Genomic DNA, 16,100 nt, shown 5'->3' with positions numbered 1-16,100 from the left:
GCAGGCAGTCAGTGTCCCTAGCTCCAGCCCTCCTGGGGGGCAGCGCAGTTTTGAATATGGAGGGGAAGCGGCAGGGGTGGAAACGACCCAGCCAGGAGCGGCTGCTCTCGGCGCAGGGAGGAGGTGAAGTGAGAACTGAGCTGCTTGGGTCCCAGGGAGGCTCTGACTTCTAGAGGGCGCGTTCAGCATTCTTTAGTGGGGACTTTTACCACTTCCAGAAACCTCTGCACATTGGCTCTTGCTGGACCCTGGGGGCCACAGGAAGTGGGAGCTCCAGATGAAGAGTCGCTGGCACTTTGAGGGCGGGGGACAGGGCCTTCCCCTCATCGGAATACTCTTGGAGCCTACTTCAGTGCCTGCATTCAGCTGGTGCAAAATAAGTGCTTGTTACTTTGCCAATTTCAGTATAACTAGGACTGTGGCAGGAGCAATGCTAGGTGATGGGGAATCCGAAGATGCACGGGAGGAGTTCAAGGGTTGGCTGCCTGCAGACCCTCATCGTAAGTCTAAAGCCAGAGAAGAGGGGGAGACGCCGGCCTGCGCCCTGTGACTCTGGGCCTCAGTCTTCTCATCTCTGAAATGGGGAAGGGGTTTCTCTGCCGAGCGGATCGGCCGCAGGACTTGGCGGAGTCGAGGGGTCCAGGCCCAGGAAGGACGCCGTCGGGGCGCCCCCCGCCCCTCAAGCTTGCGTGGCGGCAGCGCGCACGAGCGCAGGGGGCGGCGCGGCCCCGCGGCGGGGAGGGGCGGGCGCGCGCGCGCGCGGCGGCGGAACCGAGCGGACTGGCGTGCGGCCGCGGCGCCGCCAACTCGTGTGGGACGCACCGCTCTAGCCGCCCGCGGGCCCGCGCACCGGTCCCCCCGCGGCAGCCGAGCCCGCCCGCGCGCCGGTGAGTAGCCTGGGGCTGGGGCCGGGCCGGTGGGGCCCCGCGGGCCGGGGAGGGGCGGGGGCCGGGCGGCTGGGCCGTCACCCCCAGCCGGGCCGAGGGCGGGCGCGCGCCCGGGGCTCCGCGGGGGAGAGCGGGAGGCGGGCGCGCGTGTGGCCGCGCGGGGCTGAGCGTGTCGGTGGGCGGGCGGGCGGGCGCGGGCGGGGGCGGCGGCGTGTCCGCGTGTCCCGGGGTGTGCGCGTCCCCGGCGGGTGTGCGTGTGCACCCCGGAGCGTCTGGTGGCGTTGTTGGGGTGAGTGCGTGCGGGGACGCGGGCATGGCTCCCCGCTACCCACTTCCCGAGTGGGGACGACGGGCGGAGGAGTGTGCCGGGCGCCGCAGGGAGTACGTGCGGGTTTCAGGGAGTGTGTGTGTGCACGTGTGTGCATTCCAAAGTGATTTGTGTGCACGCACATGCGTGAGCCCAGGAGGGCGAAAGTGTGCCTGTGTGGGTGTGAGTATAACGAGTGTGCAGGACCGCGCGAGCGTGTTTATTACTGAGGTTGAGGGCCCCCTTTGCGCCCACCAGGCCTTTGCACAGTGATGGCCCCCAAGCCAGGGAGCCCGTGGAGAGAGAATCGGCCTGGCATGGGCTGGGGGTCAGGACTGGGCCTGATCTGGTGAACCAGGGGCCGGGAGGACAGACTCAGAGCCTGGCTGGGCCTGACAGAGGCGAAGGTCTCAAAACCAGGCTGTGGCAGGGCCACTGGCAGGACCCTCTCTGCACACACAGGCTGGGCGAGCGGAGGCTGTGGTGGGCCTCGGCCGGGCACCCGAGGACGGTGTTTTCCTAAATACCCTCCGGGCTCCCCTGTCTTTGTTCTTGACTCTTTTCAGCCAGGCCTGGGGGGCTGACCTTATACTTGCCTGTGTATGTGGGTGCCTCTCTGCCCGCCCTGCTAAGTAGATGGATCTTTTGATTTATGTATACCTCGCTTAGGCTCCAAGTGTGAGTCCCAGGACGGTAACAAATTGATCACAGCGGGCTTGGGACACCAGCTTTCGAGGTCTGTCCTTGCAGTTTTGACTGACAGGCTTTTGTGTGTGTGTGCGCACTCTCTAACTGTTGAAAATCTTTGCAGTTGAAAGTCTTAATTGTTTTAAGGCAAACTTTAGAAACTCCAGAGCTCCCTACTTGCTCTGACTTTTCCAAATTCAGCTTGCCTTTTCTGGGGGAAAATGTCGCCTTAGTTTGGTGTACAGTACGTGCAGGCAGGTCTTGAAGGCACGTTTAAAAACCGTGTCGTTAATGGAAGAAGAATTTCATTGAAAGGGACGCAGAGCCGGCTGGAAGCGCCTGCCCCGGACTCAGCGAGTTTGAGCTTACCGAGTGAACTTTGGACGTCTTCTTTTAGCAAACAAAACCTGGAAGGAAGCAAAAAAGACCCACATTCTTTTTCTTTTTTGTCCTGAAAATGAAAAAAAGAAAACACCTTCTGAGTTTGCTGGAAATGCCCCCTCTCCTTCCCCCATCAAGGCCAAGCCCTCCCTGCATCCCCCACCCCCAAATAAAATATGCCTGTGGGGAGCCGTGGAATGAGTCACTCCCTGGCAGAAAGCCTGATGGGCAAACATTTGGGAAGGTTCTTGCCTAACTTCCCAGAAGAAAAGGCCCAGGATTTAAAATGGTCCCTGTGGTTTGTCAGCCTCTGCCGTCCCGTCTGCTTCGGAAATGACTAAAAAGTAGTTTGTATCTCCACAAAATAAAGTCTCAGACTGAAGGCCTTAGACCCAGGTTGGTCTGGATTTAGAGCTGTTTGGGTTTCCAGAAATGGAGCGCCCGGCTTTAACTGGTGGCATTTCTGGTGGGTTTGAACAAGGGCAGAGGAGGGAAATGGGGAGGAGGTTCCCATTTACAGAGCAGAAGGGACTGTGTGCTGGGAGCCGTTCTAGGGTGTGTGAATCTCCCAGTGCTCTTCTGCGACAGAAAATGCTTTTGGTTTTGTGCACAAGGAAACTGAGGCACACGGGGGTCAAGCCTGTGTCCTGGGGCAGCTGAGAGGAGGTGGGGGCAGAATCCTAAGTCACCTGCCCAACCTCACAGCCTTTCCTCTTTCCACTGCACTTGGGATATGGTATTTGACTGGCTGAGGTGCACAGACCTAGTGCTGAGTACTTTAACACACATCCGTTCATTTTCTTCTCATCGTAGATAGGGTTTATTATCCCCATTTCACAAATGAGGAAACCGAGGTTCAGAGACGTGACCTGCATAATTTCGTTAAAGTAGCACCATGACAGATGGTCCCCATTTACTTTTACTTATTTATTTAATTTTGAGACAACGTCTCTGTTGCCCAGGCTGGAGTGCAGTGGCGCAATCTCAGCTCACTGCCCCCTCTGCCTCCTGGGTTCCAGTGATCCTCCTGCCTCAGCCTCCTGAGTAGCTGGGATTACAGGCACATGCCACTGCACCCAGGTAATTTTTGTATTTTTAGTAGAGATGGGGTTTGACCATGTTGGCCAACCAGGCTGGTCTCAAACTCCTGACCTCAGGTGATCCACCCAACTCAGCCTCCCAAAGTGCTGGAATTACAGGCATGAGCCACCATGCCCGGCCATGTCCGCATTTATTGAGGATATACTGTGTGCTACGTCTGGTGCCGTATTTCCCCCAGTCCACTCACCAACACTGAGATGGGAACCATCATGATGCCCATTTACAGGCGAGGAAACTGGGACACAGAGAGATGAGAGAATGCGCCAAAGACCATGTACCAATACAGAGCAGACCTGGATTTGAACCCAGGCTTGTCTGAGCCAAGCCCATGGTCTCCCCACTGTACTAGGAAGGTGGCAGGCACTGGGCTGGGTGCCTGGCCTGCGCTGAGGTTCAGTGTCATTTTCCTGATCTTACAGAGAGGGAGGTTAAGTAACTTGGGCAAGGTCATAAACCTGCAAATGGCAGAGTCGGGATTCGAACCCACATCTCTGATTCCAGAGTTCCTCACCTTAAACCACATCTGGCTGCCTTTGTCGTGCTTTGCTTCTGTTGCATGCTGCAAAGCCAAGTAGGTTAAGACAGGCTAGGTTCCTGCAGGGCTGGGTTGCGCGAGACCTGGGAGAGGTCTTCTAGAAGGTACTGCTGGCCTTCCTCGCCCAGGGCCATAGCTACTGGAGAGAAAGGGCCGCCATTCACATTTTTTCTTTTCTTTAAGTGCCCCAGATACTTTTCATAGGGGAAGTGTCAAAACAGTTGTCAAAAAGAGAAGAATATTTCCTTCCCCTTCTCAGGCTAGACCAAGCAAGGGAGTTGGAGGGTGGAGAGTGGAGGGCCCTGATGAATCATCCAAGATTAAATACGGGTAGCCACTGCCAGACTTGTGTGGAGATGAGGCTGGGACACTGCTCGCAGGAAGAGTCCGGCGTTCTGACCCCCCGATGTCACCTTCACGGGCCTGACTCACAGTCCTAAATATCTGACAGCGTGATCACTTCTAGGTAGGCTTCTTGTCTCTTGTCATTTAAGTCCCCTGCCTGCCTTTTTTTCCCTGCTCATTTCCATTTTGATCACGGCTTCTACTACGTGTGCTTGAAATGAATGTTGTGTGTGAGGACCTGTGTGGTTTGGGCCGTGTTGTGCCCCCCGCCAGTGTCCTTCGGTGTTGAAAGGAAAAGGTATTTCTCTCCCTTCCATGTACGTTCTGCAAATTGACGAACATTTGCAAATTGCTTTGAGATGCGTTAATTTAAGGTGTGAAATAATAGATCTTGTGCGAAGGCTCAGCCACATTTCTGGCATTGATGGATTTTTCTCCCGTCTGGCCTGTGATTTGGGGAGGTAAAAATAGTCCTTGTTTCTACGTTTTTATCTTTTTTTTTTTTTTTTGCTGACATCATTCTTAGGAAGTGGCGTGCACATTGCCATGGAACTTTACACGGAACATGGAGCTCTGGGGAGCAGGAGTGCTCTTGGAATGAGGGGTGGTCTGCGGTGGCCGGGGTACCTCCTGGCTGTCTGTGAGATGGCTTTGAAATGAGCAGACACTGTTGAGGGCCTCAGTGGCTTTTTGGTATTTGGCTGTCTTTTCACTTGTGACGCTTGGGTAATGGCAAGATAACTTTTGGGGAAAATGTTAGTTTAAAAAGAAAAAAAAATCAGGCCAGCACTTTCCCTCATTCCTGTCTGAGCTGGTCCCTTCCCTTGGCCAAAGCTGAACTAAACCAATGGCCTTCTCAGACTCGACTTCCAGACGGAGGAGCCGACATCAGGGCAAATCAGTTGGTGGTGTAATTTCCTGTGACATTAACTTTGGGAACTTGAACTTGGAGTGGGAGCTAGCATTTTGACATCTGTCCCTCTAACAGGACTCGCTTGTGTGGACACAGACCCACATACACGGGCTGCGCCATTGTCTCCAGTTCTGGATTTTTCCACAGATGGCTTCTCGGGTGGTCTGGTGGTAAAGAAACAGGTCTTCTAGCCAGGCCTTCAGCAGGGGCAGGATCACAGCACCCCACCAGACCTGACTGGCCACCGCCACTGTAGCTGTGGCTGGGCAAGTGGGGGGGCCATGGGAATCGAAAGATGGGGTGGCCAAGATCTGAAATGCATTCAGTTGCAGTGGCCTGGATCTGCATGGAGCCGTTCTTTCTTTCTCTTAGACATCTGCGTGATGGTGACCTCATAGAAAAGAAAAAAGGGGCTTTATGTGGGAATTCCATAGAGTGTGAAGGAATTTGGACAGGGGAAGGGGGAGGGAAGTTGCCATTCAGAGCCTGCAGTGCCTGCATTTTCCCCGAATTGTTTAACCCTCGTGCTTCAGAATTAGGCTGAGGTTTGCGGGGTGGGTCGTGTTGACCCGGGTGAACAGAGATCCCTTTAAGAAGAACTCCATGTTCCAGAGGGGCGTTCTTACTGCAGGTGAGTGGCAGTATGGGAATTAGTCCGCAGGCCCCTTCTCGAATGCCTGCCCTCTCTTGTTCCTTGTCCTCAACGTCTTTGAAACTTGGGCTTGTTGGGAAGACACCTGCAAAAGGATGGATGCACATGACCTTCAGCTCTAATGAATCCAAGCTGCTGATGAGGAATTCACTGGGCTCCCAATCCAGAGAGCTTCGCACACACCCACTGGGGTTGAGATGAGCACTGGGTTTATTTATTGTGGACTTTTGGAGTCGGAAGGACTCTCGCCAGCCATTTGTTTCACAGAATGGAACCTGAGGCTCAGAGAGAACAAGGCGCTCCCCTGCAACCGCATTGAGAGCCTGGGCTCGGGCACCCGATGGAGTGAGTGAGGCTGGAGTCCCAGACCTGCCTCTCCTGAGCACGTTGCCCACTGCTCTGAACCTCAGTGTCCTCATCTGGAAAACAAGGATGATATTATGACCTCAGAAAGTTTGGGGGAGGAACTAAGTGAAATAATGCATTTCAGATGCTCAGCACCTTGTAAGTGCTTGATGCTCCTTCCCCGAGATTACATGAGAGACATGGAAAAGCTTTAATGACCAAGGACCCACCCAGGGTCACTCAGCCAGGACCCATAGTCCGTGGCCCAGAATGTCTCCAGTGCCCCTGTATTGAGGCCCTAAACAAGGCCGGAAGTGGGTGCCGGGGACCCCTCTGGATTCCACCAGAGCACCTTCCTAGGATCATGGCTCCCAAAACGGAAGGGAAGGAGACAGTGCAGTTTGCAAAGAGGCAGGATTTAAGCACCAGGGTGGCCCTGTGGCACCTCAAGAAAATGTTTGCCTCTCAGTGTCTGCTCTTGTCCCCACCCACCCCCCCAAGGCAAGGCCATAAGTCCTCGGTGTGGTGTTGGAGGTCTCTGAAGGCCCTGAGAGCTGTGTCAGCCACGGTGTGTTATGAAGCAAGGCAGATGTTTTGTTAATTATTTACACAGCGTCAGCCCTGCAGAGGACTGTGCTGACAGGAGCGGCTGGCACAGGCCTGGCTGTGGGGCAGAAGTGAGCAGCCCTCTTCACCCAGCAGTCCTTCTGAAAAGGTCTGCATAGCAAGGCCTGAGGGAGTCCTGCACATTTTGTGCACCCGCCCCCTGCAAAGCCGTTTGAGTTTCCCTTAAACTGGCTCATTTTCCTGAGCTGGTGGAGAGATCCTTGCCCTCTGGAAGTGGCCATCCCTCTGGGGCGGCTTCTGTGCCAGCTCGTCACAGCCTAGACCCAGCTGTAGTCACCAGGAGAAGGTGTCACCAGGCTCTGGAGGTTCACTCCTCTGCAGTCATCTCATGCAAGGAGGGCTTCACGGGGGCCCAGCCTCTACTCCCTCATCCACAAAACAAGCCAGTGACACTAGGCACCAGCCCTGTGATCCTCCAGCACCCCTGGGGGTAATGTGCCTTAGAAATTCAACTTTAGGATTAGAATTCCGCTAAGAGGTTGTACCATATGACAGAAAAGGTAATCTAAAAGTCACAAAGACCAGGACGGGCCTGGTGGCTCATGCCTGTAATCCCAGCACTTTGAGAGGCCGAGGCGGGCAGATCACTTGAGGTCAGGAGTTTGAGACCAGCCCGGCCAACATGACAAAACCCCATCACTACTAAAAATACGAAAAATTAGCTGAGCATGGTGGCGTGCACCTTTAATCTCAGCTACTCGGGAGCCTGAGGCGTGAGAATCACTTGAACCCAGGAGACGGAGGCTGCGGTGAGCCGAGATCACGCCACTACACTCCAGCCTGGGCAACAGAGCGAGACACTGTCTCAAAAAAAAAAAAAAAAAAGAATTCTGCAAAGAATGGTGCCTGGCATCAGAGCTTTCCCTGAAAGGCCACTAAAAATGAGGAATGTGAGCTCCGGGGAGGCGAAGGGGGCAAACCCACCTTCCTGTTGCCTGTTTTACATAAGGAGGTTTTGCATAGGAGTCATTTTAAGATACATGAAATAGCCAGAATAGATAAATCCACAGAGACCGAAAGCAGATTGGTGGTTACCAGGGCCTCTGATGGGGGGGATACTGGGGAGCAACTGCTTAAAGGACATGGGTTTTTATTGGGGTGACGCAGATGTTTTGGAACCAGATGAAGGTGGTGGTTGCACAACATTGTGATTGTAATAAATCCCATCGAGCGGTTTGCTTTAAAATGGTTAAATTTATCTGAGAAAAATGTTAAACAGAAAAGTTTTGGCCAGGCACAGTGGCTCACGCCTGTAATCCCAGCACTTTGGGAGGCCGAGGCAGGTGGATCATGAGGTCAGGAGTTTGAGACCAGCCTGACCAACATGGTGAAACCCCGTCTTTACTAAAAATACAAAAATTAGCTGGGCATGGTGATGGGCGCCTGTAATCCCAGCTACTCGGGAAACTGAGGCAGGAGAATCACTTGAACCCGGGAGGCAGAGGTTGCAGTGAGCCGAGATGGCACCACTGCACTCCAGCCTGGGCAATAGAGCGAGACTCTGTCTCAAAAAAAAAAAAAAAGACAAGTTTCTCTTGCTTAAAAAAATAAATAAAAGCATGAAACCCCCTCCTTTTACACATGGGGACACTGAGGCCCAGAGAGACACCATAACCAGCCTCAGGTCCCACATGCAGCCTGCTGCTGTGTAGCCTAAATCAGATCACTGTCCCAACTTTCAGACTAAGACTCTGGTTGTGACACCTGGGCCTGGACTGTGGGTGAAAAGTTTTGACGCAAAAACACAGACCTTCCACTGTCATGTGGGCTAAGGGGACTCTCTTCTGCTGACCAGAGATGCTTGCGCTGGCTGGTGTGTGGCACATTCTCTCATTCCTTCAAGACGTATGTCTGGATAGAAGTCCTGTGTCAGACATTGTGCTGGGAGCCCGCACAAAGACCCTCTAACGGCCCCACCCATTGGCCTCTCACCACCTGGTGGGGACAGAGGCTGTCACAACCCCTTCTTAGGTGCTCTTGATCGATTTGCAGGTGGCGTCTTTTGGAATGCACTCTCTGGGGAAGTAGGAGAGCTTGCGGCAGTGAGCGGTGTTTGAACTCACCTGGAGGGAGACGTGGGGTTTGCCAGAGGCCTGAGAAGGCTGGGGTGAAGGGCAGGTAGACCCCAGGGTGGGGAGGCAAGTGGGGCCGGGAGGTGAGAGCCGGGGCTGTGGAACTTCCTTCTGCTTCCTCGGCCTTTGCTCCCGTCGGTAGATCGCCTTACCAGGCACTTGCCGTGGCTCATGTTCTAATCTAACCCTTAACCTGAGGGAACGCGCTTCATCCTCCCAGTGATGCTGTGATGTGGGTACCATTATGCCCAATTTATAGATGAGGAAGCAGAGACCCAGAGAGTCCAGGATCTGTGGTACTTGATGAGCATCAGCGTGAGTGCTGTGAGGACACCCACAGCCTGGGGGTCTGAGCTGAAAATCGGAGGACAGAGGCTGCCCTCCAGAAGTGACCAGGATGTGGGCTGTGAGCTGCCCAGATCAGGGCCTGGGTGAGGGCCCGTAGGCAGCTGGAAGGAACAGCATGCACCCAGGTACCATGCCAGGGCCCCTGAACATCCGTCTTGTCATCGCATGGTTGTAACCTGCATCACAGACTGAACGTGCAGTCCAGGAGGGGGTGGGACTGGGTCTGTGGACCACAACGGTATTCTCTATGCCCAGCATCGTGCCTGGCACATAGGAGGAGCTCAATTAATATTTATTGAGTAAATGGGAAGTTTTAAGTGGACATGCCGCAGCAAGATCTTTGGAGAATGTTTATATGGAGTGAACGAATCTGTTAGCAAACGTTCCTCACTGCCCTCAGTGGGCTGCGCAGGGCTGAGTTGAGCTAAGCTGGCCCTTCCCTGGGAGAAGAGGTTTCTTAGAGAAATGCTCATCCTCGAATTATTCCAATGAGGAGGGACCTAAGCCCAGAAGGGCTCTGCCTCCCAGAGTTACAGGCTCTCCTTCCTATGCCCCTTCCCTGCAGAGGCAGCTCCCACATGTCTGCATAGGAGGGCTTTGGGTTGGAATGGGTCAATGCTGTGTCTTAAAGCTGCATTTTCTACCAAGCACGCACTTATTTTGTTCAGAGGGCATTTTTTTGGGGGGTTGCTTTGAGGAAAGGCTAAGCAAGCCACCTCGTGGCACAGACATGACTTTTCAGCAAATAAGCAGGACCCCAGATTCCACCCCGTCTTAGAAAGCAGGAAACCCAGCATTGAAAGAGGAAAGATTCTGTAGCTGATGTGGCCTTGGCGGGCCACCAGGGTGGATGCCCAGATGGCAGGATCACTGGGCACCACATGGCACACAGAAGGCAGCAGAGGAGAGGGAACCCGCCCCTGGGCTTGGCAGGTCCGGTCGAGTCCGCCTGGATTCAGTTACACCAGGACCTCGAGTGGGCCCGGCGTGCCGGACTGAGTCAGTGTGTGTACATTTCCTTTGTTCATCTCCCCCGGGAATGTCGTGGCCTTTTGTGTTTGTTTAAAATGCCAGCCTCCTTACCTAACCCAAGAGGAAATGAGGACTGGGTTTTTGTCTGTGCAGAGGCTGGGACAAGTGTGGGAGCCGCCTGCTCTTGGAGCCAGCCTGGTGGCGACAGCGTGGCATTTGGGAAACATTCGGTGGTTTTCTCCAAGGGGTAATGGGCACACCGGGTGCTGGGCTGCCCCTAGACTGGGCACCAGGACCCTGAAATGAGGAAGCCTCGTGACCAGGTTTCACGGTGCCATTCAGCAAAGGATGGCTGAGCACCACACGCCGCCTTGGCCCCTGGGGAAACATGCAGGAATCAGATGAGGTACCTGCCCCATCTTCCTAGGGAAATGTGCAGAGAAAGTGCTTGTACTCCGAGCTAACACTTTTCACTCATACAGACCTTTATGGTGTTCTGTGTCTTCAGACATTGATCGCCTGTAGGTGGGATACATCATGGCCCCACTTTCCAAACTCCCAAAGCGGCAGTGATCTGTAGAAGTATTTAGTGCCATTCAGGGACGGGAGAGGCGGTTTGGAAGATGCTGTCTGCTGTGCGAAGTCCCTGGATGCTCAAATGGCTTATGGGGTGGCATCTTTGAAATTACACAGTGAGGACATATGGTCACTGTGATGTGCTAATGTTAGCAATTGAGATATTTAATTACCCAGAAAAAAACCCTTTTCCTACCCAGTACAGGTTACTGGAGAGCCTTTATTTCTTAGGAGGAGGGTCTTACACAGTGTAATTTGGACCATCAGATAGGGAGTCATTATCCCTCATTCATTTATTAGCTAATTAAGTGGTTTATCTGGTCACACATTTATTCCTTCAGTTGCCATTCATCCAGCACTATTTGCTGATGTACCTGGCCTGGTGCTAGGCACTGAGGGTGGAATGAAACAGAATAAATATGACTGAGTCCCTACTGTGTGCCAGCTCGTAGGGTGTGCTGTGTGCCACAGGTGAATGCATTCACTTCCCAGTGGACATGTAACGACCACCTACTGTGTGCAGACTCGTGGAGGCACAGAAATGCAAATGGCACCGTCCGTAGTTGTTTGGACACTTGTGGTGTTTTGATGGGGTCTTTGGTCCTAGCCCTCTCTCTGCTTGGTGTGATATACCCAGTCAGCCACTGTTCACAGGCCATGTGGTGACATCCCCAGAATGAACCAGAAACAATCCAGATGCCCCAGGAACCGACGTGAGAGCAAGGCATCCGCTTCACACGTTGTGTCTCAGTTCAGCGTCTTGCCACCACCCAGCATTTTGAGACAGAATGTGAGATCGCGTAGTTGGCTAAATATATAAATATTTTATGTCTTGATATTCTGAAAATGAAGCCCAAATGCACAGAACTGCAGCACATCAGTGCTATAGATCATATGTTATAATAATCTGATGACATGTTGTTTAAATATTTATGGACTGATGCGACATGACAATGGGGGAGAGAGGAGGCTCAGAGCAGAGTCTCGGCAGATGCGGAAAGGAGGGAGCAGATTCCTGTGATCCTGAGAAGCGTCACAGGACACCTGGGTTTCTGATGTGATGTTTGGAGTTTTATGACAAAAACAGTGGCTGACATTTATTGAGCACTTGCTGAGTGCCATACCCTTCACTGATACTATGTCATTTAATCATCACAGCATCCCCAGAGGATGGGGTTCTTATTAACCCCAAGTTACAGAGGGGACACTGAGGCCCAGTCAAGGCAGTGGTCCACCCCAGACCCCACAGCCAGCGAGTGGCTCAGGAGCAAATCCAGGCTGACCCCATTCTGCATTGTAGCTCTTAATTACTGCGCCGTGCTGCTCTACGGGTGACAGGTCATATCCGAAAACCCCCCACCCCTGCCTGGGTGACCCCTTGCTTGGTACTAACTGGACTTTTTTTTTTTTTTTATTGAGACGGAGTTTTACCCTTGTCACCCAGGCTGGAGTTTAGTGGCACGATCTTGGCTCACTGCAACCTCTGCCTCCCAGGTTCAAGCAATTCTCCCTTGCCTCAGCCTCCCGAGTAGCTGGGATTACAGGCACCCACCACCACGCCTGGCTAATTTTTTTTTGTATTTTTAGTAGAGGCGGGTTTCGCCATGTTGACCAGGCTCGTCTCGAACTCCTGGCCTCAAGTGATCCGCCTGTCTCAGTGAACTTTCTAAATCACAGGAAAGGAAGGTGATGTCTGTAAAATGTCAGGTGGGGTTGGAAGGCACAAGGAATGAATATCTAGCCCAGGAGGGGCAGGGAGTAGTGTGGAAGGGCCACTGCATCCCAGTGCCTGGCACATAGTAGTGCTATGTGTAGTGCTCAGGAAACGTGATTCTTGAGCCTCTGCCCTTCTCTTTGTTGTTGGTTTTGCAGAATCGTTAAGGGGGTTTACTGCGGACTGTCCCCCATACAAGTGTCCTGTGGCCCCTGAGCCTTTGCCTCAGCTTCTCCTTCTCCCTGCAGTGCCCTGGGAGGAATCAACTGACAGCCCTTTCAGTCTCCCACCATCCAGCCAGTTAAGGCAAGGTGTTCCCCTTTTATAGAGGAGTCTCCTAGAGCCAACCGCAGCATCCCTGCCTTTGGAAGCCACCTGGAATGTGCCAGCTGCAGTGGCCGTTCCTTCCATGCCCCCCATCCCGCTGTGTGCTCCATCCCCCCACATCTGCTGCTGTTGGTTCTGCCTGTTGCGTTACTGCTCTGTGACCTGGATCCCCTCCAGCACAGAGGTCTCGAAAGGTTGATCAGACATCCTCAGCACCTGGAGTGGGGCCTGGCCCACAAGACGGCAATAAACAGCCAGCCATGGAAATTCACCCGACAAGACCCACAGGGCGGGGGCTGAGTGTCTGAGAAGCCTCTTGGGAGGTGATGGTCTTAGACCTAATGGTGTCTTCCCATTCTGCAGAGGCCTAGGGGTGTCCCTAGGTCCCCAGAGTGGGAGGGTACAAGTCAGAAGGCCATGAAAATGGAACGCAGGGCCAGCTACAAAATTTGTGGGGCCCAGTGCAAAATGAAAATGCAAGTTCCCTTATTCAAAAAACAGTAAAAAACAAGAAAAAAGGTTTTTCCTTTCCTTTGCAATCTCTCTTTCCATCTGTCATGATGTTTTTTGTTTGCTATTTAATGTCTCACCCCCTGGGTACAAGATACTTTCAGGGCGAGCGCAGACCTCACGGGTGTGGGCGCACCTGCCCCCAACCCTCCTGCCTGCATCTGGGCCCCTGCTGCAGGTAGCGGGTTGGGGAGCAGGCAGCTGAGGACCCATCCTGGGGAGGCAGCTGAGACTCTGTGCTGCCAGCACGTGCTGCATTATTCCACCAGACTCCACTTAACACAAACTCGAAGATGACATGAAGCGTTTCAGGACAGTGAAAGCACAGCATGAAGCCCTACGCTTGGGGCTCCCTTCTTAGGGCAGGGCTGGGTCACCTGGACATGAAGCCAGCCTGATGGGAGGGGCCATAGCACCCACACACACATTTCACACACAGCAGGGGCCTTTTATTGGTTCTCTCCATGGGGCTGGGGCCAGATCTGATTTGAAGGGAAAGTTCTGTGTTAAGCACTGTCTGCAGACTGCTGCCCCGGCAGGATAGTCGGCCAGCCAGGAGCTCTCCTGAGCCTCTGGTGCCAAAGACACACCGTGGTCAGCCCTCCCTGACTTAATCTCTCACATCATTACCAGAGATTTTTGCACTAACAAACCCATCCCCTCTGACTTCCGTTCCTTGAGTGACAAGGGTCAGAAATCAAGTGACGCAGTTGCCAGCCTTCTGGGAACAGCGCCAAACACACGGTGCCCCAGAGATCAGAGAGGGCAAGGAGCTCAGATTCCACCAGCCATCATGCTGTTCCCAGCCCTGAAATGGGGAGGCTCAGCAGCCACAGGGAGTGACGTCTGATTACTCTGAAAACATGGATGAGGAGGTTCAGGTGCGGGGTACTTACTTAGTCCCCACTGTGCACCAGAGACCTGGCCAAGTACTTTCCGCGTGTTGCCTTCATTAATCCTCGTGGGCTCTGAGCTGATCCCATTTTTCAGATGAAGTTAACTAAGGCTCAGAGAATGAAGCTGCCAGTACAAAGCCATAAGCCACACAGTTTGGAAACTGAGATTTGAACCCAGGCCCTGGCCCCAAAGTTAGTACTCTTTGCATGTGAATCCCAGGCACACTGGCTGGCTGAGGTCCCTCCCGGGCTGGGCCTCTTGCCCCCACTGTCTGCTGCATCTGTGTGGGGGCAGGACAGGGGCCAGGCCTCAGTGCTGCTGCCTGTCCGCTCCTGACCCTGAGCAGTTACCCTTGTTCTTGGCAGGAAGCAGATCTCAGGGCCACGGCTCCAGCTTTTCTCCTGCAAGGCCTGGCCAGCTCTGTGGCTGTACTTATGCCCAGAGAGACAGGTGGCAGCGGCAGAGTTAGGCACACCTGGCCGTGAGTCACACCCACCTTGTGCTCACCGTGTCTCTTGGGCTTGTCGCCACCCACTCAGGTCTCCGTTTTCCCATTTGTGGAGCAAGGGGTGATAGCAGTTCCTGTCTCTGGGGCAGTTTTCCCGATCCATTGTGGTAAGGGTGTGTAGTCCTCAGTTCCACGCCAGGCCCAGAAGTGGCATTTGATCCTCTGTGTTGATGATAAACAACATGGTGTGGGGTGAGATCGGAGCTTGGTGGCCCCTGTGACACTCAGGAGCACCTCCCCAGGTCAGGGCATGTTGGTGGGCTCTTAGCCCAGAATTGCCCTCTCTAAGAAATTCATCCCTTCCTTGTTTTCTTTGTTCATTCATTTTATCCCACAGAGCCAAGTGCTCTGTTGAGATACAGTAATGAGCCCCAGGCATGAAGTCCCTGCCTGCACAAGGCTGGTGTTATGGTTCCTAAACAAGAAACAGGTGCAGGGTTCCTGGCCAGGCAGCACTGGGGAGAGGTAGCTGGGACAGCCTGGTGGCTCATGGCTGCCACAAAGAATGGAGTTCCTTCAATGTCTTCCTTCCATTAAAGGGCAATCCCTGGGGATTTAACATGCTGCCTTTTGTGTGAGGTTCCAGCACTCCCAGGGTCCTGGGAAGGCCTCATCGGGCTTGGCTTTGCTTCAAGGTGTCTTTGAGAAATCAGTTTTTCTGGTTGCAATGTGGGAGTTTTCCCCAGGCTCTCCTAAGACTCAGAACCGCTCCCCCTAACGCTGCTGGTCATGGGGACCTGCCTGGGCCAGGCCCTGGTCACATGTGATCGCATCGACTTGTCTCGGTGACCTTGAGAAGCAGGTCCTATTAATTCATTTTACAGGTGAGGAAAGGGAGGCTGAGTGAGGCTGCATCATTTGCCCAAGAGTGCCCAGTGTGCCCACTGCCAAGTCAGGATTTGAACCCACGCCCGTGGCTTCCAGACCACACTCTCGGAACCACTCTGTCCTGGTGTGAATGATGTTTTTTTAATTCTTGGCAGCAGAAAAACCACAGGTTCTGCTCAAAGCACTAGACTCTCAGCGGACACCTACCATGTGTCAGGGCCATGCTGGGTGCTGCAGGAGGGCACTGCAGAGAAGAATAGAGACAGATTGTTGGTGCTAAATTGGCCTGAAAAATGACCATTTCTGCATGAGCCAGGATTGTGTTGACTCCTTGCTCCAAGGCTGTGAGGTTCATGTGACAGATGAGGAAGTGAAGGCTCAGAGAGGCTGTGTGGTTTGCCGAGGTCACACAGCCCCGGTCAGCCTTATTCCACATCCACCTGCTCTGTCTGCATCATCCATGGCGGTCTTCGGACTAGCTTGGGCCTCCCCAACATCCTGCATTTGGATAAACTGAGGCCTGAAGAACAATTCAGGGCTTGATCCCGAACGGGGGCGGGGACGGAAC

The 16,100-nt window shown here is 53.6% G+C and overlaps 1 protein-coding gene across 3 annotated transcripts in view; it reads left to right on the top strand.

Moving 5' to 3' along the window:
• The first annotated feature begins 764 nt into the window (after positions 1-764).
• The window catches only part of NEK6 (NIMA related kinase 6), a 97,427-nt gene continuing 82,091 nt past the window's right edge, over positions 765-16,100 (top strand). Inside the window, exon 1 of one of the 3 annotated variants that reach the window (XM_045373797.3) lies at positions 765-887. The gene's annotated coding sequence lies outside the window, so the exon portion shown is untranslated. Of the gene's footprint in view, positions 888-1,106; positions 1,177-4,237; positions 4,365-16,100 lie in introns of those variants that run through there. The other 2 variants (XM_005580810.5, XM_005580809.5) reach the window with 2 other exon arrangements.

Source organism: Macaca fascicularis, chromosome 15 (genome assembly GCF_037993035.2).
Source record: "Macaca fascicularis isolate 582-1 chromosome 15, T2T-MFA8v1.1".
Taxonomy (NCBI): Eukaryota; Metazoa; Chordata; class Mammalia; order Primates; family Cercopithecidae; genus Macaca; species Macaca fascicularis.
Note: the sequence above shows the minus strand (reverse complement) of the source record. Positions and strands in the feature narration are given on the sequence as shown.